The sequence below is a fragment of the Crotalus tigris genome, unplaced genomic scaffold (genome assembly GCF_016545835.1).
Source record: "Crotalus tigris isolate CLP2741 ecotype Arizona unplaced genomic scaffold, ASM1654583v1 scf7180000023830.6690815, whole genome shotgun sequence".
Classification (NCBI taxonomy): Eukaryota; Metazoa; Chordata; class Lepidosauria; order Squamata; family Viperidae; genus Crotalus; species Crotalus tigris.
This window is the reverse complement of record NW_024100214.1, coordinates 5,387,982-5,414,886: the sequence shown is the minus strand read 5'-3', so window position 1 is coordinate 5,414,886 and position 26,905 is coordinate 5,387,982. Positions and strand designations below refer to the sequence as shown.

The window sequence follows — 26,905 nt, the reverse complement described above, 5'->3', positions numbered from 1 at the left end:
CTTGTGTCTTTAGTATTTTATTTTTATTTATCTTTTGTTTGGTTTAAAAATGCATATATGGATTGTAGTGCTTTTCAATCTGAATTCCTTCGTATGCTTTTCTCTTTAACATCCCTGTGTGTTAAGGATGGAACATTTTCATCATACTGTATATTGAGGAATGAAACTGTAGAACAGTGATCCTCAACCTTTCTAATGCCGTGACCCCATAATACAGTTCCCCATGTTGTGGTGACCCCCAAGTGGGTGTGGCCACCAATAAGAGGGAGTAGGACAGCTAGGGAAAAGGGAAAAAAATGGCAGACGGCATGGTTTGGCGACCCCCGTGAAATGGTCATTCGACCCCAAATGGGGTCCCGACCCACAGGTTGAGAACCACTGCTGTAGAATGTTGATATCTTGAGAGCAATCTAGAGGTGGAGGAAATTGAAAAGAAATCCAACCTAGTATCATAACCGTATAAATCCTTCCATATTAGCTTAGGATTTGGAGAATGTATGAATGCATGTAGGACCATAAATATATGAAGTTTTGCATAGGATGTATTAGTTTCCATTTAACTAGTCTTTATATTTTGCAGCTTTATGATACATAAGTATATACATACTTATCGCATATTTCCTTTTTGGGATTAGCAATGTTATGCAAAGTCCAGAAATAAAGTAAGAAAAAGAAATATCTAGTGTACACAGATAGCATTCACTATGCCTTTCCATTTCATTGTAAATCATCTGGGTTTCTTCCCCATGTCCATACACTGCCTAATGTATTGAACTTTGCCTCTTTTATCTTCAGGATTTCATCAGTCTCATCCAATCACAACTTTCACTGTCTCCCCCTTCCTCTCAACCTATTCATTCTCCTTCCGTGTATTTATTTTGTAGTTCAGTTTTCATTCATTCTCTGTGTCAAAATCATCTCAATGTACTTCTTCTAAACTGATCCCTCACTTTTGTATTCAATCTGTTCACATGTATTTTTTGACTCTCTTTTTGTTTTCTCACAAATATTTAAATTCCTTATTCAATGCATTTTTAATATTTCTCCTGATATGCTCAAATCCCTATAAGAAACATACTCTTATACACAACTACTTTGCTTCTTTTAACACATATTCCTCACAGCAAATGACATATACCTACTCTTTGTTTAGTGACTGAGTTCCATTCCAATGTGTAAGGATCTGCCTCTGTTTCTCTACCAAGAAAGCAGAACTCTTGAAACTGACATCATTTCAAAAGGAACTTTTATTGGCAGGTACAGAAAGCAGGAAAGCTAGGCAGCATCTGAGGACTTCCCGCCAAAATCAATAGGTTAAACTCACCAAACAATAACCCCACCCCAACTGTCTATCTGGTCGGTTCAAACAGGCCAATCCGTAGGTGACATTGAGCTGTGGGAAAGCAACTGATAAGATGCCCCTCTCAAGGTTGTTAGGTCTTCTCCAGTTCCTCCCTGTGCGCTGAGATAAGGCAGATGGCCCCGAGGCATTCCTCTCACACCCCCATAAATGATACACCAAAGTAGATAGAGAAAATGGTCTACGTGTACTACAAGCCCTCGGCCACCCCCTCCTCATAGGAGAATGGCAGAACCCAATTAACCTAAACCCAGAGAATATGCATGATTAATAATTGAGGGTTCTGACATGCTGCTCCCCTAGAAAAATAAGAGGTCCACCTGGAGATAGAGAAAATAACAAAGAGGGAAGAGAACCCAAGGAGGCTTTGCAATTGTTTCCGCCCACTCCAATATTGCCCCTACCTTCTCTGGGTCCATTTCTATCCCCTGGTGGGAAAACTGGTAACCCAAGTAATCAGTTTTTTCCTTCTGGAGCACGCACTTTGATAGCTTGGCATAGAGGTATGCTGCATGTAACTTGTTTAAAACTGCTCTGACCAATTTGATATGCTCTTCCTTCATCTTGGTGAATATTAGGATGTCAACCAAATACACCAGAAACCTGTTGTACAAGTACTCCTGGAGGACCTCATTTATCAGCTGCATGAATAATGCGGGCGCTCCTTATAATCTGAAAGGCAGGACTCAGAACTGGAAGCACCCCAAGAGCAATTAAATGCCATTTTCCACTCATCCCTTTCCTTTATCCTAACTTGTTAGTATGCTTCTCTTAGATCCAGTTTGGAGAATATTTTCCCCTTGGAAAAGTGAGCCAGCGTGTCCTTCATTAATGGCAAGGGGTAGACGTTGTTCTCACAGAGAATATGCATGATCAATATTTGAGGGTTCTGATACAATGACCAGATCATTTAACAAAATGGTTGCAAAGTGAACATATGACACAGACACAGAAACACAGATAGAGAGAGGGGGGAGGGAGGGAGACAGAGAGAGCAAAGATCACTGGTTGTTGCCATCTCATTTAGGTAAAGTTCTCTCAATCAGCTACGTCAGTTTTACTCTCACTCTGGCATGTGTGGTGCACAAAATTTGGTCATAAATATGCACATTGATCAGAAAATGATTTTTTTATTACTGCTTATGGTTGTTAACCAAGGTAGTTGCTAAACAAGTAGCGGGTTTTCTAACCATGGCCTTTCTACCAGCATTTGTATGGTTAAAATTTTTCCATACCTTTAAAAATTTCTAAATTTTTATCCTTTTATAAATATTTTAGTAGGGAACAAAAAGTTACATATTACTTATTAGCCATTGTTGGGCAACCGACAACTGATCACTCCATTTTCCTCTTTCTGAAATAATTGTTAATATAATTGATCTTTGATACATTAATTTTCAGATCCATACTCCTCATTGCATCACAGTCTAACCAACAATACAGTATCTCTCTCTCTCCCTCCCTCCCTCTCTCTCTCTCTCTCTCTCTCTCTCTCTCTCTCTCTCACACACACACACACACACACACACACAAACATACACATACAAAAGTGTATTTTTGTTCATGTATCTAACCGACACACTTCTACTTTCACCATCATTAAACAGCCAAAGGGACATGATACATCCTTGTCTTATGCCTGGCTAAATGTTGAACTATTCACTGTTTAGTTTAGTCTTTACATCCATCATACACTGCTCTTATCACATTCGACAACTCCATATTCATCCTTCATATACTCCTCTTATCACATCTAGCAGTTTCATATTTATGTAAAACATCCCATAATTCAAGCCTATTCGCTATCATGCACTGTCTCTGAACTAACCAAGGTGCAATAAATCTCCTCTCATTGATGTACTTCTCGGTCACCTGATAAAAGAACTAAAATCTGGTCTGCACACCACCTGCCCAATATAAAAATGAACTGCATTTCCCAGATTGTACTAATTGTCTCCTCCTGTACCTTTTTTATCAGAATTCTGCCAAAGACTTTCCAGGCATTTATTCATTCATTCTTTCATTTAAAATATTTGCATGGCTGCCCATCTTAAAGCCATAACAGTGGATGGCAGGCTTAGTAGGCAAATTCCCCTGTAATTTTTGCATTCACTCTTGCTCCTTTTCCCTTTGTGTAGGGAACAATAATTGCGTTCTTTATGTACAGTATCAAGTACAGATGCAGAGTTCCTCACACTCATATTAAATATGGCATGCAGTTGCTCAGTAATCACTTCAGATTCCTATCTGAACATTTTCTAGTTATACCACCTATTCATACAAACTGATCACTTTTTAAAATGTCCCCTTTTATAGTTCCTTTTCATCAATCTTTTTCTTGGACAATAACATGTACAGGTAGTCCTTACGACCACAGTTGAGCCCCAATTTTCTTTTGCTAAGCAAAGCGGTTATTACGTGAGTTTTGCCCCATTTTACAGGGTTTTTTTTGCCACAGTTGTTAAGTGAATCACTGCAGTGAATCTGTCTTCCCCCATTAACTGTGTTCATTGGAAGCCAGCTGGGAAGGTTACAGAGGGTGATCATGTGACTCCAGGACAGTGCAACTGTCAGAAGTACATGCCAGTTGCCAAGCGCCCAAAATTTGATCGGGTGATCATGGGGATGCTGCAATGGTTATAAGTGTGAAAACTGATCATAAGTTGCTTTTTTCTGTGCCCTTGTAACTTTGAACAGTTACTAAAGGAATGTATTTATAAGTCGAGGATTACCTATATAGAATTCCATTTTTCAAAATATTACTGTTGTTCCATACAGATCTCTAAAATACTTTTTTCCAATTTTTATCGTTTCAGTTTCATCCCAAAGAATGTAGTCATTTTTAATTATATTCACTCTACTCCTTGTTTAAACCTCTTCATTTCTTTCCCAAAATAATGTTGCATTTCCATCAAAGTTGTTCTGACTTTTTTCTGTCCCTTTTAATTGTTCCTTGTTGTCTTTGACTATGTTCTTTACAATTATCTTTTTTTCTATAAATACATTATGGTATCTTTCTGTCATTCTTCTTCTTATTTTTTTTTTGCAACAGTCACCTTCCTAAATGCATCTTTTTGTCATCCAAAGTCTCTTTTATTTCACTAAGCATCCTTTTTGATGCCATTGACATAGCTTCACACATTTGTACAACAGTGCAAAACTTCAAAATTTAAGTCCAGCCACCTTAATCCAGCTTAAGGATAATCCTAATAAATAAAAAGACCCAAACAATAAATTGTGTTTGATCTGTATGGGAAGAACTTAATTAGAATTTAATTGGAAGCTGCATAGAGGTAATATTATTGCACAAATTATCTAGTCAGGAGGGTTATATTTATTTATTGTATTTGTATTTTAAAACATTTATTTTCAGCTATAGGTTTTAGCAAAATTTGTCTTTATGGATTTTGGTAACTATAGCAGATCATAAAATGAGCATTTAATTTTTATGGTTATTGAGCCTTTCCCCCATCTTTTGAATAATTTGTCAAGTTCTTATTCCAGCTTCTACAGTATAATGGCAACAAGTTAAAGGAAAAGAGTCACAAAATCAAATTTCAACTTTTTTTTTAAATAGAACTTAACTATAAAGTGTAACACTGTTGGGAAAGAGGCTTCGTCATTCAAAGTTCCTATCACTAACTGTCAAAAAGAACCTAAGAGCAATTCCTTATTTTAGTCTCTAGTAACTAATATGAGGTTGCAAATGAAGGATGACCTTGTTTGGACCTCCTATATATTCTGGTGAATCAAGCCAACTTACTGCATGAGTAAACCTTTATCAGGTCACACTTAAGTCACATTTGGAATAGTGGAAATGTAACAAGAGATTAGAGGTTTGAGAAAAATCCCTCATAAAATTAAAAGGAATGCAAATGAGTTTTTTAACAGAAAAGCAGCAAAATTAACTCCTTTGGTGGCAGGTGGCTTTAAAAAGCCTAGACAGAAAACTCTGAAAAACAAAATTTGAAAGAATATTCAGACATGAAAAGTGCCGGATTCTAGATAGATCATTTTCTGTGTTTTATTTCAAGTCAGACTTCTGTATCTTCTTGAGTATGTATGGTAGAAAAGTTAATTGCCTTCGTTCAGAAGAAACATGAAAAAGAGCCTGCTTTTTCAGACAGATAAAACAAAGGTTAGAATCTTTGTCTCATACGTGCTCTCCTGGCTGGCTCTGCTCTCTTTCTGATATCATTTTAGAATGACTTTTTTATGTTTCCATTTTGATCTTGTAGTGTGACTGAAGTAAACCCATTCCTGGGAGTGAGGAAGGGATGAACAAACTGTTAATGGAGAAGATTTGGAAAATATTACTCAGTCCTGGGAAAAAGGAGAGCATGAAAAACAAAACTCAAAATAACCTCATCTTGATTTTATGTAGTAGAGAGAAACTCTGACAGTTTTCAAGATTATATTATTATACTCTACAGATACAAAGAACCATCTTGAAACCCTGGCTGCTTTTAATTTCTGACCTTGCCTACTTGAAGATTCTATTCTTTTTCCTCCCCCCCCCCCAAGGACATAACACTATTTAAAATGCATCAAATGAAACAAGCTCAGTAAAAATTGGATGATGGGGACCTCTGATTTCATAAGTAAGAAAGACATCAGTGACCACCTATGTGAGATAAAGACTATCTCTAAGCATGGCTCAACTTATAGTATCTTTATAACTACATCAATGTAAGTTCTTTAGCAGCGGAACTGAAGTGATTTGCCAGCACCTTTTCCGACGATATGTTTCATTTCCTCCTCCTCCTCCTCCTCCTCCTCCTCCTCCTCCTCCTCCTCCTCCTCCTCCTCCTTCTTCTTGTGCCATATCCGTTATCAGATATTGGTGATCATGTTGGCGATCCTGTTTTTATCAGCAGCCGCACAAAAATGTGCTGCTGAGTTTTTCCTCCACTCTGGCCTAAAGTCCTGAGATTTCCTGGTGATTTCCTATCCAAGCATCAATGAATGGTGCTACTGCTTCCCTTGTGAGCTTATATCAAGTTGGCCAGCTGTTACTACTGTTGAGGATTCATCAGCCATATACAGGGGCAATTTTCAATAATTTTATATATAATAATTTTTCAAGTGCTCCATGTAACTTGACAGATGCCTTGTTTGGGAGAGCTTTTGATCTTACATATAAAGATTTAATCAAATTAAAAAATTAGGTTTCCAGAAACATCAAGGTACTGATTGCTCCTATCTTAATGCTTTAATTTGAAATAGAAAATGAGGATTTTGATAACTAAATGTAGTGGGGCAGTATTTTTTTCTATGGCTGCATTTATACATCATAGAATCAACGTTAGAAGGGGCCTTTTAGGCCATGAAATCTAGCCCCGTGCTCAGTTGGTAAGCTTCCTTGCATAAACCACCCACTTCGGGCCCTTTCACAATATTTTTATAAGGTAAAGATGAGAGTTAATTATCATGTCTCCCTGCCTATATATCACTAGATAGCTTATTAGCATTCTTTCTCAGATCCAGTCTGCCTGTTCTGTACAGTCAGAGAGCTTCTGCTCAGAGTTCTATACAGTATGGTGGGAGAGGACCTGATGCCAGGGATTTGCTGCAGATATACCCCCTCTTATGCAAAAGGTTGTCTCTGGAGGTGAAGTTGACTCCATTTTTCATGCCCTTTCAGATATGATAAAACTCAGGCTCTTCTGGAAGGCCTTGAGATGTGTCAATTTAAATAAGTAAATCTGGGCAATTGGTGCCAATGTTAGCTTTAAATGTCATTGTAAATTTGTACTATTTATTCCTATTGTTTCTCTTGTCTTATGAATTCCAACTGAATCATTGATTGAGGAAGTCTGGTCCAAAATAATCGAGTAGCTCTTTTTTGTTACTTGTTAACATTGTTCTATCTTCATTGTGCAGTTGATATTCTAGTTCTTTTTCTTTCACTCTGAACATCTTTGAGGCAACTCTTTAAGATGTTGTTAGTCTGTTTAGTTAACTGAGTTCATTCTGAGTTTCTGCTTTCCTGACAGAAGCCCTGAGATTCAAGAGTACCTGTCTAATCCCTTCCTTTGTGGTTTGACCCTTGTTTCACTGCTTATAGTGTCCTTTTTGTTTTCAGATCTTTACTAAGCTTTTTCTGTAGCCACATTGTCATCATACATAAGCCTTGATTTCTACTCATGGTTTATGAAAAAAGCACAGTTGGCTGAGTTCCCAACAAGCTATAACTGCAGTTACCACATAACCTTTATTATAAAGGACAGCCCTTTATTTCAAAAAGTTCTCCTGTAGATTTATTTAATTGTTTATTTTTGTGGTTTTGTTCTTGAATTTTCCTTTGTAAAGCAGACCTATAAACATAAACCTTTTAAAAATCCTTATGAGCCTCTTTCCAGTTTGCTCCTTTTCCTGGTTTGTCCCTTATTTTTTCAAGGAAAATGTGTTTTGTAGTTATAATTCATGATTTATAAGCCAAAATGTCCACATACTTTACTAGGTCAGAAACAAACAAAACATATCATGACTTATTGTTCTGGGTAGACCCAAGAATACGTACAGTGTGCTATCTACAACACACTGCTTCATATTCTAAGCCTAAGGGTATATTCATATGATGATCTCAGTTTTTAAATTAGGAGGTAAACCTCCCCTTAGTTGCCTGTGATTATGTATCCATTGCTTGCATATCTTAAAAAAAGCAGATTGATTTCAGAGACCCAGAAAGAAATTGTTTTGTTTAAAATGTATGAGTTTGTAGGGTTGTCAACATTACTGAGGCATTTCATCACATAAAAGAGAAATTTGCTTTGCATAAAATCCAAAACAGCCTGATTATCAGAACACATTCTAAAAGAAAATGCTTCAGCAAGAAGTAAGAGAAACCACATGCAATGTTCTCTCCATTCATTTTAACAATCCTAAAATGGTGGGAGTGGGTATTTCAAGTGGTAGCCAGTAGTACACTGCTTGAGGAAAGAAAGGCTTATGTATTTTAGTACTACACAGAATTACAAGACACAGTTAGTGCTGTAAGTTAATATTACCTTTCCCTAGAAACTAAGAAAAATAGAATGAACTCTTCATTTAAGTGATATTTTCCCACAGAAAAAAAACATAAACGAATGCTTTGAAATAGTAACAAAATTTTGTTCATTTCCTTTTTAAGTTTCTTGTGTTTGGTACTACAATATTTCTTTGTTCTTTTTTGTAATCAGTAAACCATTTCTTTTGTGCTAGATGCAGTAATTTTTGTATTCAAGAAGCTCTCTTTTGTAATAGCAAGTACCGGTATACTTCAGCCTATAACAATAACATTCATGGAACAGTCTAGCTATTTTTTTTTATGTCACTTACAGAAACGATGTGATAAAGACCGAAAAAATTAACATGTTTATATCTGCTCGTACTTTACAGATTAATTCTTCATAGTCTTACATTTCATGCCTAGGACTTACACTCAGAATTGATATGGATGTTTTTGCCTCTCCATATTTAAAGAAAAAGCTTAACTCAAGGAAAAGAGATTTTTAATAAACAAAACACACAGTGCTTGGGCTGAGATTTTTGTTTTTGGAGGTAATGTGCATTTTTTTTTTTGTTTAAATGCTGGCTGATTCAGAAATATGCACAATACATTGGCCAAGCAAAGGACTATTGAAAATATTTTGCAAGACAACTGACCACAAGATAAAGGACTGTCTAGCTCAATTACTCAATCAGTTGACAGCTTAGCTCATAAAAGCAACTAAGTCCAGATGGGATGAGGAAAAGCAGTTCAAAATATTCAACTAACTTTAACTAACTCATTGCAAAATTCTATTATAGTTTTCAAGATTCTGCATTTTTTCCAGATAAGCATTAAATATATCCTAATCAATGTTGTATATCTTTTGCTTGTTTGGTCTTGCCCAGCTGCATGGTGCTTGACACTTTAAGAAGAGGATAGATCAAATACTTATATATACGGTCACTGACTCCTAGGATTTTAAAAATGATTTCTGAACTGTAACTCCCAGAAATTATTGTCCTACAATACTCAGCACCCTTCACTATTGGGCATATTAGTTGAAGGTTTCAGAAGTTGTAGTTCAGCAAGAACTTATGTAGCCTGCCACAGTTGTACCTGGACTAGAACCCAGTTGATCTCCTTTAGTTCAGTTTTGTTTTTATGTAGTAATGTCAGTGATAGATTGTTTATCCTTGAATCTACTCAGAGATCTACTAATGAAGAAGGCCGAATGAACTAATCTGGTATTAATTTATAGTTCACACTAAATCGAATATTGCACTATTCAAATGTGCATTAACTGTGACTTATCTTTATTGAACTCATATTCCAAAACAGCACTAATCCAGTGTTTAGAAAGAGCCACACTTTTAACAGTTTGTCAGTAAAAATGCCAAGGGGATTCTTGTCACATGTTTTGCTGAAATCAAGGCAGATTACCATAGCATTCCCTCTGTCAAAGGGGGAGATGAGATTCATCTCAAATGACCAATTTTTGATGAAGTCATGCTTTGTTAATCAATCATTGCTTTCAAAATGCTTTATTACCAGCTCTGACAACTTAGAGATCTTAATGATAGCCTGACTGGTTGGCCCTCCCCCCCCTTCCTTAAAAAATGGAGACTGCACTTGCTTTTTTCCAATCTTTTGGAACTTCTCCAGCACTCTTCAAAGATAATTGACAGAAGTCCCAACAGCTCTTTAGCCAGCCTTCGTTATTTGAGGGTATATTTCATTCATCAGGACCTGAAGACTTGAAGGTATTTAAATTAGTTAGAAGATTTTTTATCACTTTCTTACTGACTTGTAAATCTTGCCTCCCTCTTCTCCCTTGGTTCATTCCCTATGTACACTATTCAAATCAGCATTTCATTTGAGTGTAAAGAGAGAATCAAAGTAGGAATTGAGTTCCTCTGCTTTTTCATGGTTATCTGTTAATATATATTTAGTTGCAACAATCAAGGAGCCCTGTTGGTTGTTGGAACATCCCAAGAGGGTGTCTGAGGTGCCTGGGTTTGGTTTTGTATTACAGTTTTATGTTTTTACATTTTCTATATTTTGTAGTGGGGTCTTTGATGCTGTTTGGCTTGGTTGTTTTCTTGCAGACATTACCAAACTAGGTAACATCATCAGTGTGCTGATGATGTCACCTAGTTTGGTAATAAAATGTCTGCCAGAAAGCAACCAAGCTCAGAGAGCATCAAGGATTCCACAGTTCAACCCTGAGTTACAAATATTCCCCACAATAGTTTGGAGTTTTATTACTGTGAACTGCCCAGAGTTTTTTTTTTTTAAGATGGGCAGCCATACAAATCTTTCAAATAAATAAAATAAACTTGCCATACTTGCTTTTCTGATCACACTCCTACATTTCTGAGCTGAAACTTCATAGACCTCCTTGCTTGTTGGCCTATCCTTCCTTTTGAATCAGCATCTGTCTTTAATCTCAGCTCCTTTGTGAGCTGCCTATCAAACCACATTAGTTTCTTAGATGTCTCCTGGTTTTCTTCCTCACTGGCATTGCTTGAGACTCTGCTAGCCTTAATTTTTAGAAGTCCTGACATGGCACAACAAGTTTGCTTTTAAGATTTTCTTCCTGTGGTTGTTTCTTTCCTATTTATCTTAATTTATTAAAATTGGACATTTTAAAATACAAGTTTGTGATTAACTTTTTTCTAAGTTTTTTAAAATTAAAATCAGTGACTCTAGCAACCCATGCTTACTTGCATAGAAAATTAGTGTTTTAATATATTTAATCAACTCCTCCCTGTTTATAAGGACCAAATCCAAGAAATAGATACCTTATGCCTATACTATATATCTCCAGTACAAATGAGGAATTGATATGACACCTTATGTTTGGTGAAATTAGTTTTCCAACCAATATCTGGGCAGTTGAAATTTCCTATCACAACCAGTTCATGTTTTTCTGTGGCTTCAGTTATTGACTTTAATAAATCTTCCTTTTCTGACTGGATTGGTGATCTGTAGCAGACTTCTAGCAAGATACCCTTCTGTTAGCTTGCTCTTTTAGCCCAGTTGCTTTCAGTCTTCAAAGTACCATCACTTGAAGGGATGTACATGTGAGTTTAATCCTGATATACAGTGCTATACCAATTCTTCTTTCCTGTTTCCTGTTCCTTAGAAACGAAGTATACCCATCCAGCTCCATGTTCCACTGGATTCACCTAGCCATATGTATATAATCCCTGTTATATTATATTTAACAGAATAATAGAGTTGGAAGGGACCTTGGAGGTTTTCTAGTCCAACCCCCTGTTCAAGCAGGAAACCCTATACTATTTCAGACAAATAGTTGTCCAGTCTCTTCTTTAAAAACTCTATTGTTGGAGCACTCACAACTTCTGGAAGCAAGTCATTCCACTGATTAATTGTTCTAATTATCAGGGAATTTCTCCTTAGTTCTAGGCTGGTTCTCTCCTTGATTAGTTTCCATCCATTGCTTCTTGTCCTGCCTTCAGGTGCTACTTGTTTTGTACTTCATGAGCTCTAGCTTATTTTACTTTAACCCATACTTTGTGCATTAGTGTAGAGACGTTTAAGACAGCAGATTATATTTTCTGCGTTCAGTTTCCCTTTTTATTTCTGTATTTTCTTTGTTAAAGTTATAATTTCTGAAGCACTTCACTTTGCTGCTGTATTAAACCTACTACTTGTGAGTTCATTATTTACCAATCATCCTTCAGTTGGCATGGGACTTGGTTATTTGAATCCTCCGTTATAACTATGTCTATCTGCCCCATTAGGCCCATCAGGAAGAGCGTGCTTCAAATTCTGAATATTAAGGAGTGCAGTCTGGTGGGGCTCAGGAAGAGAGCCTTTTATGCTGTGATGTCCATCATTTAGAACCTCATTCCCCCAGATACTAGATTGGCTCCAACCATTTTAGTGTTTCTTGGGGCCTTAAACACCTGATTTGTAGCTAGGCCTGTGGATCTGGGTACGTGCTTGATCCTGTGTCAGCCCTTCGAGCAATCAAGACAAGAAACCAACACCATGATTACTGACCTTACCTTTATCGTAAAGTTACAATAAGAGAATCTTTTTACTCTGAAAGCCCTTCTCCTCTCCCCTTGCCTTTATTTTCCAAAGAAGTAGGGGAGGGTCCCTTCTGAGATGTTTTCCCCCGTTCCATCTGTGGGCTGAGACATCTCTTGTCTGACTGTTGCCATGGCTACAGCTCTTCCTCCCGTCTCCCAAGGTTATTCTCACAGTTCATTACAGCTGGTGCAATAGTTGTGCTGATATGCACTGGTGTTTTTTTTTTTTTTTATCTTGGCTGTGGCATATATGTATTTTAAAAATTGTTTTCTGTATTTTTACACTTTTTTATATTTTGATTATTGTTAGTTATCCAGAGTCATGAATTTGAGATGTGTGGCCATATAAATGGAATAAGTAAATAAAATTTCTATTTACTTAGACTCTAGTTAAACCCTCTTGACCAGGTTAACCAGAAACTATCTTTCCTAACGAGAGACAGTGTAGATGTACTTTCCCTCCTTAGTGAATAAATGATCATTCTCAGCAGTTTACTCTATATGTTGTAAACTATGGAGGATAAAATACTGTAAAATAAAGTTCTAAATGCCCCATAGTGCAATAATAACATTAGTCATCCTCCAGCATTATCTTCTGGAATTGATCACCCACAAAAGAGGCAAAGTCAATGCAATACAGAGTGCTCCCACTTTTCTTCCTTAAGCTAGTTTAGGAAGGATACCTTGGATGGTGATACTGAAAATTATAGAAGTGTCCAAGGGAACTAATATGGTCACATCTTTTTATCATTTTACCAGTATGGACAAGGCAGTATGTTCTAAAAATAGGCTGAACATTTGGTTACGAAATATTTTTTAAAATTCAGTTTCACCTTACAGTATCTGGGATTGATCAAGTTAATTTGGGAAAGATACAACAAAATGTCAACAACAACCAAACATCCCTTTCAAAAAGTAAAGAGGAGAGCCAAATATTTTGAAGATGGCTTTGCGATGCAATAAGAAAAGAACAATATACAATATGAATAGCAAAATAATACCCACGAACAAATTCCATTTAAATGTAAAGTGGTGGTTTGGCAGGTATTTTCCAGGAGAGAAAAAAAATGTTCACTCCTTCCTCCCCCTAATTCAGACAGGTGATTCACACACCTGCACATAGCAAAAAATGACTCCTGGGCTCCAGCACTGGCTATCAAATCTTTTGCACTGGGCTTTTGCAGGCAGTTCTCTGCAGTGATGCCTGCAGGTGTTCATAGCTGGAAAGTGTTTTTCAGTTGCCGTAGCCTCTTGCTGCTAATTAAAATGCAGATGATTGACGCATTCTACTTTGGCAATGCTTTCTGCATTCTCATTGGACAACCAGCTGCTGGTGGCCCTCATTGTCGGTGTCCCCCTCCAGCGCTCTGAACTTCAGGAAAAAAACTGGTTTCAGAATATTTAGAAGAAATTATCTCTCTTGCTGTGCATTTTCTGTAAAAAGTACACACAGAATAATCTTCCTCCAAGCTGAATAACAGAAAAATAGAAGGGAGTCTGGGAGAAAAGGGAAAGAAACTAATTTTCAGACAATTCCAATGGTGCATTATAAGACATTGGGGTAGATTATTTCTATTTGTATGAATGGGTGTAATTTACTTTCCTATCATTGAAATGTAACTCATGGCCATTATCTCTCCCAGGCAATATTTGACAATCTGACACATAATGTGACCTCTTAGTTTCCTCAGCTGTTCTATCGGGTTATAATGTATGTGTATGTTTGTGCCCAGACTACAGATATTTATTAATAGAATCTTCCTTGTGCTACCAATTATAAACATTATCAAGCTATTTTGTCTCTTCTATGTAATTTTTTTTAATAGGAAAAGTAATGGAACAGGTACAGTAGTGGAAAAATACAGGAAAGTTCAGTGGAAAAATGATATCTTCTGAAGTATCCTATCTGTCCTCCAGGTGAATTTTTTTTGAATGAAAAAGGATGATTGCATAATTTAAGCTACATCTGGAAACATTGTTAGCCATGCTTTAATTCCATTTAGACTCTGATTCCAATTATATCAGACTTTAATTGACAAGGCTGCCCAATTCAAAAGTCTCTAAGCAGCATACAGTATTAAAAATCGCTAAAACAATGATTCAACAAAAGCTAAGGTACACAGAAGAATAAAAATGTCTCCACACTGACAAGAATGCTCTTACGAAAGCTGCCATCTATATTAATCCAGGTTCAAAGAGCTTTTTTGAATAGGTCCATGCAGGAGAAATGCTGTTTTAGGAGGCTGAGTAGTCACAGAGAAGGCCTACTTGCTGGATGTCATGAGATGATACTGTTTTATCACTGGGATCTGGAGCAGGGTCTATGACAATTTGCCATGGCCAACTTGCCATGGCAAATTGCCACAGCCAACTCGCCATGGTCAACTTATGTGCGGGACAAGACTTACACTAATATCAAAGAAATGGTGGAATAGAATAATTAAAGAATGGATGCAAAAGGAGGGACAAAATGAAATGTGAATGACAAAAATGAAAATATTTTTTAATTTATTTTAAATAATTAAATTGAATTGTTAAATGGTCCAGCGGTGAGTTGGCTGTGGTCAATTGTCCCATTCCGTCTGGAGCATGCCAACTCTGTCAGATCAAACAGGATAGCCAGACACAAAGGAGATTGATGATCTCTTGAACATCTGGGCCCTATGCCTTGAAGGACTTTAAAGGTGAGAATTGGCAAGTTTGAATTGCACTTGAAAGTCCACTGGTAACCAGTGCAATTTAGTCATTGTTATCCTATTATTTTGAATGGGATTAAGATATGACTAATTTAGGCTAATGTAGTCTTGATCTAAGATGCAAATTTTTATACAGGCTATGTGTTAGCCTTTGGAGCTAGTTTAATGTAGTTGATGTGTCTAAAGTTGAGTAAAATAGTTGGATTACAAAGTGTACTTGCCAATATGTTTTAACTTTTTTCTTTCCTTTCCTTGCTAGTTCAGAATGCTTGACCTCAATTCAGCCTGTTTTATTGCCTTAGTTTACAAATTGATCCACTTTGAGGAAATTAGCCTATTCTGAAATATTCATTTTATCTTTGCTCCATTGGTTTAACTGTTCAGTTGATATTGTATGTTTCAATTATTTATTACACCTGGCACCTAGCACATTTAAATTATTTTCTGTTGAATAGTACAAAAATGCTTATATTTAATGGTTGAAGTTAATGGAGAACGAAAGTGTGTGACATTGCGAAGAATAATTTGCAGCCTCTATGGTGTATTACATTTGTAAATATGTCTTGTTCTTGTAAATTTGTCACTTCACATATATTTGTTCAGACTTCTAATAAAATGGGAAGTTATTATTACATACTTTAAACATTGGAAAGTTAAAAAGTTTTATTGACTAACCTGTTAAATCATTGGAACCCATGAATTTTGAAGATAGAAGAGCCGTGGTGGCGCAGTGGTTAGAATGCAGTACTGCAGCCTACTTCTGCTGACTCCTGGCTGCCAGCAGTTTGGCAGTTCGAGTCTCACCAGCTCAAGGTTGACTCAGCCTTCCATCCTTCAGTAAAATGAGGACCCAGATTGTTGGGGGAGGAATATGCTGCCTCTGTTAACCGCTTAGAGAGGGCTGTAAAGCATTGTGAAATGGTATATAAGTATAAGTGCTATTGCAATTGCTAGAAGAAGATATGATAGCACTCTTCCAATACTTGAAGAAATGTCATACAGAAGAATGCCAAGTCTTCTCTTTTATCATTTCACAATTACGATGTGAAATAATGGCTTTAAGATACAGGAAGTCAGATGAAGTTTGTATAATAGGGAAAACTTTCCAACGGTAAAGAATCATGCACATCCACAGAATCTTGCAACTTTTGTTGAAATAATGAAACCATTGCTGTGATATCGCAAGATCTTCTCTCTTGGGGGTGTATCGTGATGTCAGGATTTATACAAAAAGGGGAGCAGGGCTTGTTATGACACTGCTTTTGTCATTCTGCTCCCACTCTCCCATTCCTGGTAAAAGCTGTTTGACACTGAAATCAATTATCTATAGATGAGGTGGACTTTTACTGATTAGATCTGTCATATATTTTTAATTTGGAGTCTTGGAGAAAACTGAGGGTTGGACTTGATGGCCTACATAGTCCCTTCTAAATCTTTGAAATATATTGACAGTAATATGAGCAAAGTTCATTTGAGAATGAACAACTATAAATTTTCCCTCTGAAGGCCTTGCAAGGGTTTATAAATATCTTCCTCAGTGTTGTAATTATGAATGGGATTTTGTTAAAACTGATACAGCCTACCATGTTAGAAGTTAGATCATCCTGAGAGAGTAAAGAATGTCAAACATAAGTTCCATAACAAGAATAATAATTCTATGACATGTAAAAAACAATAAAATTAGAGCAATAAAATTATATGTTTTTATGGACTAGATTCCATTTTATAAATGCATTCTTTCAGGTAATTAAAGATTTAGGGATTATTTTTTCTACCACAAACAGACACCCAACTGGGGAAGGTGTTCTCACAATTTTACTTAAAATAGTTTGAGTGCTTTTGACATTAAAGATAAATCCCAAATCGTAATCCTCAAATTGATGACCTAAAAAGAGAGGAAGAAAACAAAATAACCTTTAGCAACTATTTTTTTTAGAGATTTACCAATCCTCTCAAGTAAACTTTGAGAGACGCTATCAATGTAATGCTTTTTTATTTTGCATCTCTAATGCTTTTATTCAGATGGCATGATGTTCCTACTAGCTGCTTTATTTTTGTTTGCTTGCACTAATGTGTTAGCTTAATATTGTTAGGTTTCTAAGAATCTTTAATAGTAATTGGCTGGATAGCTGTTAAATATTTTGGTACTCTGTACTTGTATAAGTAATTTGTTTTTACTCATGGCTTGATTTTAAAATCTTTGTGTTTAAAAATTCTGAAAGTGAACATGAAAAGGGTTTCTGCTTAGCCATCTGTTCTGTAGTCAGTCATGAGATATCTAAAAATGATTGGGAAATATTTAGCCCCTGTAACGAATAAAGTAGATGATTATATTTTTGTACTACATGGTTAAATATAAATTTACAGAGGAATAAATAAGGAAATAAGTCCACTTCAGATTTTCGAATAATATTATGTTTCATACCATATTCCCAGTGATAGTAGTGGCACAACTATATCTTAACTTCTTTTTATAGGAGAAATGCCAGAAGTTGTTGAATAACGTAAGGAGTTTAACTCCTTTTCACAACACATTTGTTTCAGATTTGGAGAAAGCTTAGGTAGCTGAAATGGGATGGAGCTAGATTGTGACATAACTCAGCCACTTTTACCTAATCTATTGAATTAGATAAAAGAGCCGAGGTGGCGCAGCAGTTAGAGTGCAGTACTGCAGGCCACTTTAGCTGACTGTGTTCAGCAGGTCAGCGGTTCAAATCTCACCGGCTCAAGGTTGACTCAGCCTTCCATCCTTCCGGGGTAGGTAAAATGAGGACCCAGATTGTTGGGGGCAATGTAAATATATATATACATTGCTTACTGGTGTACACCGCTTAGAGAGTGCTTGCACTTAAAGCGGTATATAAGTCTCATAAATAAATATTGAGATCAAAACAAATTAGCTGAGAATTATGGAAGTTTTGATCCCAACCTTTGAAGAGGAAAGCAGGACTAAAATAGAATGAAAGTGCTGATAGTATAGATGAAAAAAAGTAATTGTACTTTAAGATGTTATTTTGGATGTTAAAGTTAAACTCTTACTAGTGTAGTCAGCGTAGCTAATGGTAAAAGATAGTAGGAATAAGTCTAATTGCTGGATTCCTACTAGTTACTTGGGTTTGTTAATCTGTCCTTGATTGATCATTAATAGTGTTTGGATGGTCTTCATTACTAATAGTTACATTGGGGTTGGTCAAACAACTTTATATCCTGGTGGTATTCATGAAGTCAACCTGGGAGATTTCAGTTACCAGGTCAATGTTTGTTCAAATCATTACAGAGAAGAAAAATTCTTAGGTATTATAAAAAACTGTATGCTATAGTACTTGGTCATGGAATAAACAAGGAAGAGGTAATACTAGACTCACCCTTAAATATTATGCAGCATTTGGTGACAGATGTATGGATAGTCAAATTGGACTACTGACCATATTGTACAAAAATTTGATATTCAAAGAAATGATGACCTATGTAGCAAGTTATTTGATTGAAAAAAGGGGGATTTTTCAAAATTAAGATGTTAAGAAGATACCGAAAGGGAAGGCTGAAACAGTAAACTCATTTCAGAGGTATTGCTAATAGAGGTATTGCTCCAGAAAGTGAGTAATAGAGACTTAGGTAACTGGATTCTTAAAATTAGGAAAATGGTTCCAAAATCCAAAAAGACGCCTGCATGGTTGACTAGCACTATAAAGGAAACGACTAGAAACAAGAAAGTATCATTTAGAAGTGGAAGTCCTGCTCCAATGAAGAAGATACAACTCTGACAAACAAAATACAAAATGAAGGAGGGAAAAAGAAAATTTGAGGAGTATATTGCCAAGAGACATAATAACAGATTCTTCAAATTCATTAGAAGTGGGAAACCAGCCAGGAGACCATTGGTCCCTTGGTTGAAGGAGTCAAAAATATGCTATGAAGAGAAAAGGCAAATTCAGAGAATTTTTCTTCTGTCTGGACAGAAGAAAAATTGGGCCTGATTGCTGAGCCAGAGCTCATATTCTCAGGGACCATGTAGTGGTGACAAATTGAACATCAAAAAATTACCAGGCCCTGATGGTATCTAACCAAAGGTTATTAAAGAGCATAAAGCTCTTATTAAAATATGCAACCTGTTTCTGTATTTGGCATATGTAGTTGAAAATAGTGGAGTGGAAAATCACCAGCATAGCTCATGGGGAGATCCAGGAAACTGTAGAGACCCATCAGCTTACCATCTGTTTTGGGGGGAGATGGTGGAAACTGCTGTTAAATATAAAATTACCAAAAATTTGGAGACAAGTCTTGCTCAAGAATACCCAACATGGCTTCACCAAGGGAAGGTCTGGTCTAGTTAATCTAGTAGAAGTTTAATTGCTTGGCTATCGATTTTCACTATAGTGCTCACAGAGATGTTTGCAGGGACATCTAACCACATACGTCCTCACTTAGAAGCCGCTTAAAGTAGTCTTAAAACGTACAGAAGCATGCTTTGAAGGGAGGAAACTGCTCCCAAGTGGAATGCTGTGTTGCATCTTTATCCTCACTGTGGGATTTTTCTTCCCTCCAAAAGGCTGGGTTTGTCAGTTTTTTGCAGTCACTATTCCTTTGCTTTAGATAAATCTATAAGTCTTTCCAGAGAGATTTGTATAGACCACTGGTTCTCAACCTGTGGGTCGGGACCCCATTTGGGGTCGAACGACCATTTCACGGGGGTCGCCAAACAAGGCTGTCCGCCATTTCCCCCCCCTTTTTTTGGCTACGCCCCTGGCACCCGGTGATGTATAAGTGGTTGGGGGTCACCACAACATGGGGAACTGTATTATGGGGTCACGGCATTAGAAAGGTTGAGAACCACTGGTATAGACTTTCATTCTTCATATAAAAAAGCCTCTACTAATACATAAAAGTGATATTCCAATTTGCAGGCATTCGTTCTGCTTTTCTAGTATAACAGCTATCTGTTCCTTGCTATTCTAGATAACAATATCCAAAGACAGGAATACTGAGACTGGGAGTTGTGATCCTCCAAGAGGGTTGCAAGCAATTGAATGCAAGCTCGCTCTCTCTCTCTCTCTCTCTCTCTCTCTCTCTCTCTCTCTCTCTCTCTCTCTCTCTCGTTGTGTGTGGTGTGTGTGTGTTTATTTTTAAAGCTGCAGTTGTGTGCAAGCACAGAAGGAACATTGTGCAAATCTGGCTCTGCTTTCCCTGCATCAGTTTGCAGTGGACTCCCATTTGTCAAGTGAGCATTGAGAGATGGTTTAAACTATGGGCTCTGGTTTGTAATTTTAAGTGTGAAATATAGTAGCATACTCACAATCTTTGGAGAATCTCCACTTAACGGCAAAGTTCAGGATTTGTATGCATTATTTTAAGTTTCTAGCCATTCAAAATGGAAAGTTCTTGTAGATAGTAAGGGGAAAAGTAAAATGTACTGATAAAGGTAAGTCCAAGTCCAGAAAGTATGATGAAAGTCACAAATCTGTTAGCAAGTATATATTTCTTTTCTTGGCTATTTCCTAACCCCATTGTTTTATTCATGAGAAGCTTGCACAAATTCATTTATCATGATAGGGGGTATCATAATGCTTGAGAAATCCTGCTCTAGACAAATCAAGGTCATTTCCCATACCTTGATTTGATCTCTAAAACTGACAGAATAAATCAAAATCATTCATGTATCCACAACATCTTCGGAAAGTGGTATCAAGGATTACATTTGAATTGATGTTATTATTTGAGTCACAGTAAAATAGTTTTCAAAATCTTCCATTATTTAATTTCTTTTCTCTTTTATTCTGTCGTTGTTTTTGGATGCTGAAGTTAAATAAATCAGTATTGTCAGTTGTCTGATAATGTTGTATAGGTAAAGAGAGCAAATTAGTTTAATTGAAGTTTAATAATGAACAATATAATTTTGATTAAGATTTGGTAAATTTTATATTTTTTTTCTTTGCAATGTCCAACAAATTCTGGCTTCTGAAAGAAATGTGGATTTATGTCCAGTTGAAACAAAGGTTTATGCTTTCTTGTGACACATCAGTCTTTGTAAATTAATGTATAAAAGTCTGCAAATAAATATTTTGCAGCATACTTTCTTCATGCAGCAGTGATTTTTAGCTAAATGATAAATGGCCTTAAACTGGCAAATGAACTGTGCCTCATGTCAAGATGGATTACAATCCTAAAGGTGATCTGCTGAAAATAAACTGTGTGTTGACTTTATGCTTTCTTCCTCTTTTTCTTCTTCTTGGTACTTTGTCTTTTATAAGCACAGTCTATAAATGTATTTCTCTTTTACATTAGAAATTCAGATCATTCCAAACCTGCAAAAGTCTGCAGATATTTAAAGAAATAGTTTGAGAGAAAAGAAAAGAAATATTTTCTGGGAGAAGCGATAAAGTTATGAGAGAAGACAAATTACCGCTGGTATATGAATTTGTTCATTTGTCCTACTGATTACGTTCATTAGTTTTTTTTTTTTTTTAATACCTGCAACAATACAATACCTGCAACATCTATATGGTGGAAGCTGTAATGGGATGAATTCATTAGGGTAGATAATTTGAAACCCATATTAGGCATATGTACTTATAAGATTAACTGAGATTCAGAAAATAATATTCAAATGTTGAGTTCATCAGAACATTAGGCAAATCAAATCAAAGATCAAGAAGATAAAATAGTCTGAAACTGCAATCATTTTGCATTGGTGGACACATTTGAAGTTTGAGAGTATGGGGTAAGTGCTATTGGCAATAGCTGTCTGAGAGTCTTTTCTCACATGGACCTAGCATGGCACAATAATATTCCGGCAGCCTCTTTATCTTGTCATTTTCTCATGAGATTCTTTTTATCCAAATTGTACTTAAAAATGGATAATCTTAAACTATTCTCTAGATATTCTGATATTAAAGCAGACATCTTAAAATATTTTCCCCCAGGCAATAATCTTTGACAATTTTGCCATGGATATAATTTGACCAGCTTCACCAGTCATTTAAAAATGAGATTAGCTCACTGTCTACTGACCACTTTAGGTTCATGCAGGCATCTTTCTTCCTTTCCCTGCACCCCTGGATGTTTCAGGGCTGTTAAATCCCCAGCTTGATTTTATTCTTGGGAAAGAATGGGGAATTGGGTACACTTCCAAATAAACCAATGAACTGCAACCAATTCCTTTTATTTTATAAGAATGCCTGTGGGGTCATGTGAAACCCAGAGGCATTCTTATATATTAAATAGGAAGCTGCTGCTATTGTTTTTTTTCATTTGCAAAAAAAAAATCTTTAAAAGTCAGATGGTTGATACTGGGGAGAGATCATGAGGCCCCAACTGGGAGTTCTGCATTGATTTAACAATCTAAATATTGAATGTGAGAATAGACTGAGAAAATTCAGAGATGATTGAATTCAGAGACAATTGTCAAGTACTGAGAACATATTTTTTTTAACTACCTGATTAATAATCAGTGATCTATTCTTCCCTTTGGGGAAAAAAAAAACTATCAAAATTCTTTTTCAGCCTTGAGTAGAAATCTAGATTTCTGAGGAGTAGAAGAGAGAAGAGATAAAGGACACCCTTTTGATAGTAAGAAACTGTAGTATACTAGGTGGAAAAGAAGACAAACAAAGCAGAATTAATAATGTCTTTTTTCCAATTGCCTTTAGCACTCTAAGTAACATAGTATTTATTTTCAGTCTGTAACAGTCTTGGTAAGATAGTTCTTCACAAAACATAGACAAGTGGAAGTTGGTTTCCTTCAGTTTTGAAATTGCAAATTTCAAATAGCATTGGCTCAGAAAAGTAGCTGGATATGTCCTTATAAAAATGGTGCATTGGTCACTTGATCCTGCTTTCAGAAAGAGGTCTAGGATTGGACAAAACTCATGTAGCACTGGAAAGAGATAAAGAATTATTGAAAGTTTGATAACAAGGAGAAAAAATTCATGCAGGAAGCGGCTAGCAAGGTTCAATTTTAATAGAACAAATTAGTCCTCCTGCCTTGAAATGATAAAGGGGAGTTATTACAAATACTTTTCACCTTCCAGGAGAAAAAAGGGATTTTTAGCCTGCCCCCCCCAATGCCCCATATACAGTATCCATACTATAAACCTGCCAATCCCTGGATATATATCTCTGCCCAATTAATGTGTGCACATGTGATATAAGTGCATTTGTACATATCTAGAAAGGGTGGCTGCATTAGGAAGGGAAGGGAACAGGGAACAAAACTGGACAGTGATGATGAGAAAAAAAGCAGTGAGTGTATAAGGAAGAGAAAGAGAAAAGAAAGAAGCCCTGTTTTGATGTTTAAAAAAGCCTTAAAACTAAAATTCATTAGTAAGCAGCTTCCCTCAAGCACCAAGCTATCCATGCTATTCAGCACCACCTCCATCCCGTTCTTTTGTTTTCCACAATTTCTGCTGTTCTCAACAGCAAACATAAGATGACATGTTCAATTCACAGATAATTTTTTGGAGGAGGAGGAAGAGCCTGCATTCCTGATGGTGTACTGTTTTTAAAAATTAGTGGTTTGAAACATGTCTTGAATTCAAGTGTTTTCCATTGAAAGTGACTGTTTTGTGCTTAGATGGGCTTTTCAGTCATTTTGGAAGTGACTTGAAACAGGTCTGGGATGTCCCCCTTTTTTTTTCTGTACTTTTTTTTTTACTGCCAAAGGAGGATAATTTTTTGGATTTCTCCAACTTGCATTGGAAAATAACAGGACCACAAAGCTTCCTTTGAAAGGACCATACATCAGATTGTCAATATCAATATTTTGGAAAAGGGGTTGACTTCAACACACAAACTTCTCGCAGCCTGTTATTCAGGTTAAACGTGGGAACAGCATCAATAAATCCTATTCAGATACCACTGTTCTGCATTTTCCTTAGGCAGAGGTTGTTTCCTATGCTTTAAGCATTGAAGATAGGATTTGAGGCATTGAAATGACAGCTCAACCAAGCACTGTTGCCAAGGGACATTTATTTTTGAAGTATGTCTCATTCCTTTCCTCTAAAGACAGTGGCTTAGGAAGAGCCAATGCCAGAGAGCTGGCCTTTACACTAGCTAATTCTAATTTCAGTGTATCTCAAGGAACACAAAGTTTGTACACAAAGCATGGCAACTCGGGAACCCTGTGAATTGTAAAATTGTACCAAGGTACTCCAAACAAACATAACTATGCTTATATATGCATCCTTCATGCTATTTCCTTTTGGGAGAAATTGTATTACGTAAAGCACAGAAAAGGAGGAAATAGTAGAAACTGAAGACATGAGATAAAAAAGGAAATATGGATTAATCTGGTTTATACAACCTGCCGGATCAGCCTGAGATGAGTTGTAAGGCTGCCTATACCAGGATGCATCTCCTCTTCAAATGCTTCCCGTGGCCCAGCCTTGCTGGATAGTGTCCTTCAGCTCTTGTAAGGTATAGCTATGACCTGCAGAAAAGGAAATCCCTTGTGCACACAAGGATACAACTGGAGCCCCCTGCTCTGTCTTACAAGGTATTGTGCTACCTGGTTCCTTTTACATACCAGGTTTGCCCCTTGCACATAGAAAGAGGAAGAATGGGTCACTTTATCTCCCTCCCTCATCAGTAAGTCTGTTATCAGACATACTTGCTTGTGCTCATCATTAATCAGTGCCGAACACAGCTCCTCCAAGGATGGTTCACAGATTCTTACCAAATTGCATACTGCTGCTGTTATAATAATAACATCTCTTTCCTCAGTATATTTAATTTTAAGAGATAAGGTTTTATTCAAGTTGAGCTTGACTTCTGGTGACTTCACGTCCATGTACTGTCCAGCAGTACAGAAATACTGTTTTTCTTTCAGGATGTTTCCCCAATTTCCCAGCTTCTACAGTATAACCTTCAGATTTCCTGGTGGTATCCCATCCAAACATCAAGCAGGTCGAAGCCTACATAGCTTCTGTTCATATTTCCTTTACCTTGTCTTCTGATAAACCTGACCTGCCATCTCCCTTTAGACACCTTTAATTTCAACCACATTTAAATGAAAAATAGTTTTTTTTTAAAAAAAAACGGTTCCTAAATAATTTGGGGAAGTAGGACCTCAAACGTGTACCACAATGATTGAGTGTGGCCCTCAACCCAGAAAAAGCTGCACTCGCCTGATTTAATTTTCTGTAAGATAGAGAAATCCAGTTTGTGCTGTTCTGCTTAAGGATTTCATTTCTCTTCAGACTTCCCACTTATGGTAATTTTCCCTTTGTATATTGCATAAAAAAGGCTTTTCTTAGGTTCTCATTAGTTTTGGAAAGGTTCCTGTTAACATAAATGGTGATTGGATGAAAATCAAAACGATTAACCATAGGTGTATATTAACACATGAATGCACAAACGGTGTGGGTGTTTGAGGCCCTCTAGTGTCTAGACAGTGTTAGAAGCATAATTTGCAGAAACGATAATGTTCCACTTCTAGCAACAGAAATTGCAGTATTTTGAAGATACCATTGCTAAGCTCGAGTGATCAATGGCAAGAGATGGTAATGCTCATAAAATTTCAGTTTGTTTAGTTGACTTTGTCTTGATAAGATCCCACATATTGTCTAATGAGCTGGTCCTTAAAGCTACTAACAGTCTCTCTCTCTTTTTTTTAAAAAAAATATGTGATGTGTATTTAACCGTTTTCATATTTCTCTCAGAGGCTCAGCAGTGAGGGATGAGTGACTTTTTCAAGTATCTTTGATAGGAGAAAATGATTTTTAGTCTTTATATATACAGATGATTTTTAATTTTCTTGGCAAAGTGGCTGATGGGAAAACCTTTAATACTTTCTGAGAATATACATCTTAAAAGCTTTTATTGAAAGTGAACATTAAAAAACAACCTCGAAGGCTTTGTTGTTTATATGACTAAGATTAGGGCTTCCAGATGTCTGCGTTGCTGCTCCCTACAGGCATCCAGATTTTTGAATTTGGATAGAACTAATCTGCATACACACACACACACACACACACACACACACACACGTAGGTATATATGTATATATGTGTGTGTATATATATATGTGTGTAAAATGAAAAAAATTAGAAGGTACATGGTTTAATATTATCCTTCTATATCTTTATCCTTATGATTATTGTCATTATAATTTTAAGCTTGTTTATTTGACCAATATCGCATTGTATTAATAAATTGGGATGCAGCCTTATGTTTATTTCATTTATTTAAAAAATTATATAGCCACCCATCTTATAGCAAACTCTGGGTAGCTCCTAGCAAGCTCCTGGGTAGCACCATCAATATACCATTAATATGCTGTATGCATATACTGTTTCTATTAAACCACAAACTTTAAAATCTGGCATCAAAGTTAATTCCCCCCTGCAGTCTACAGTAAGTCCTCTTGTCAGAAATAATAACAACAACAGAATAATGGAGTTGGAAGGGACCTTGGTGGTCTTCTAGTCCAACCCTCTGCTCAAGCAGGGGACTCTATACCATTTCAGACAACTGACTGTCCAGTCTCTTCTTAAAAGTCAGTCTTACCTTATTCCAGCTCTTATGGGGAAAAGCCAGGCCAAGCTTTTCAGAAGGCTAGGAGCATGAGGGTCTGCCAAATTTCAGGGGAAGGGTGGTGCATAGGAAGATAGGGGCTGCTATGGAAAAGTCATGCTTCCTAGTACTCATAAAATGGCAACCTTAATCCCTAAGGAAGGGATTAGGAGCATGCCACCCTATTTGATGGAACAACCCCGGAATACTGTAAAAGAACGGATTTGATCAAGAACCAAGATGCCTGACACCAGAAGGCGATTGAGCCAACCTTCAAAATGACCTCCCAACTGCTGTGCAAACAGCA

At 36.6% G+C, this 26,905-nt stretch overlaps 1 protein-coding gene across 1 annotated transcript in view; it reads left to right on the top strand.

Annotated features, from left to right (window-relative positions):
* The window catches only part of TSPAN4 (tetraspanin 4), a 692,998-nt gene that overhangs the window by 178,103 nt on the left and 487,990 nt on the right, over positions 1-26,905 (top strand). The window lies entirely within an intron of this gene.